Source organism: Octopus bimaculoides, chromosome 3 (assembly GCF_001194135.2).
Source record: "Octopus bimaculoides isolate UCB-OBI-ISO-001 chromosome 3, ASM119413v2, whole genome shotgun sequence".
NCBI classification, from domain to species: Eukaryota; Metazoa; Mollusca; class Cephalopoda; order Octopoda; family Octopodidae; genus Octopus; species Octopus bimaculoides.
In genome coordinates this window covers 121353912-121355589 of record NC_068983.1, presented here as the reverse complement: position 1 = coordinate 121355589, position 1678 = coordinate 121353912, and the positions used below count along the sequence as shown (strand labels likewise).

At 37.1% G+C, this 1678-nt stretch overlaps 1 protein-coding gene across 1 annotated transcript in view; it reads left to right on the top strand.

Annotated features, from left to right (window-relative positions):
- Positions 1–1678, top strand: part of LOC106882854 (cAMP-dependent protein kinase catalytic subunit PRKX) — a 146814-nt gene that overhangs the window by 93066 nt on the left and 52070 nt on the right. The gene's annotated exons all lie outside the window — the stretch shown is intronic.

Here is a 1678-nt window from a genome sequence, read left to right as displayed (position 1 = left end):
TATATATATATATATATATATATATATATATATGTATATAAATATTTTTAATCAACACTAATATTTGACATTCGTTTTCCATGATGCCATGGGTTAGATGGTTTGACAGTTTCCGGTGTACTACCACGTCTTGTTGAGCTTCATAACAGCTTTCTCTTATATATATATAAATGTGTGTGTATGCGTTGTAATTTGTCTGAGGTATTGAGAAATATATCGAAAATCAATGTATTTGATAACATTGCTCACAGAACATAAATGTCAAAAATAGCAAATATATTCAGATGATATCTTGGAAATATTTTATTCTGACATTTTTTAGTTAATGACTTCTTTAGAAACTGAAATGTGAGAGAGTCGTATGAATTTGCTTTGTGCTGGTGTGTTGAATCCTTTTTTGTGATATTTAAATATCTAAAAATATTTTGAATCAGTCAAAGTGTAGAAATTCAGGGCTGTGTATTGTGTTTCATTGTCTAAATATCTGGGTGGAGTGAGGCCTTTTTGTGAGGAGGAGTTGGGTCAGGTTTTTTGAGTAATGATATTCATTTATATCTATTGTTGCTCATAGTGGAGGCGCAATGGCCCAGTGGTTAGGGCAACGGACTCGCGGTCATAGGATCGCGGTTTCGATTCCCAGACCGGGCGTTGTGAGTGTTTATTGTGTGAAAACACCTAAAGCTCCACGAGGCTCCAGCAGGGGATGGTGTGAGCCCTGGTGTACTCTTCCACCACAACTTTCTCTCACTCTTACTTCTTGTTTCTGTTGTGCCTGTAATTCAAAGGGTCAGCCTTGTCACAGTGTCACACTGAATATCCCCAAGAACTACATTAAGGGTACACGTGTCTGTGGAGTGCTCATCCACTTGCATGTTAATTTCACGAGCAGGCTGTTCCGTTGATCGGATGAACTGGAACCCTCGACGTCGTATGCGATGGAGTGCCAACAACATTGTTGCTCATTAATTCAAACCAGTTGTTAATTGTGGGCTTGTGTCTTTTTCCTATTAGAATAGAATCTTTTATTCACTGATTTGTAATATTATTGCTTCTGCAGTCAGGGAACTATTTTTACTATAAATATTTCATTTGGAAAGGATCAGAAACGTCATAGTTTTAGGAAATAGATGCTGGCAAAGTTCTTCAAATTGTCAGGCTTGGTGCTCTGAAGGCAGCTGGTAATATGTACAAATCTAATTTCAAGCCTGCTCATGGTATCAAGTTTGTTGCACATGCCTGCATGCATCCATGCATGCATGCATGCATCCATATATCCATCCATCCATCCATCCATCCATACATACATACATACATACATACAAGCTGCCTAGTGGATGTTAACATAAAAATCAATGAAAAAGAAGATATCTACACTGAACTATTGAGATATCTACCCAGATTATAAGTTCAGGTTTATATTGCTAATTATTGGGGCACTGGAATATGTAACACACTGCCTAAGTACCAATCTCGAGAAATTAGGCTTATCAGAACCAGAAAGGAGAAAGCTGATTTGAAGACTACAGACCTAAGCCATCACTGGAACTGTAACAATTTGTAAAACTTTCCAGATTTTTATCATTTAAGTATATATATGCATGACATGCAACTAACATACATAAAACAAAACATACAAACCTGCACATGCACCGCAGGGCTGTTGTATGACTTTTAGTGC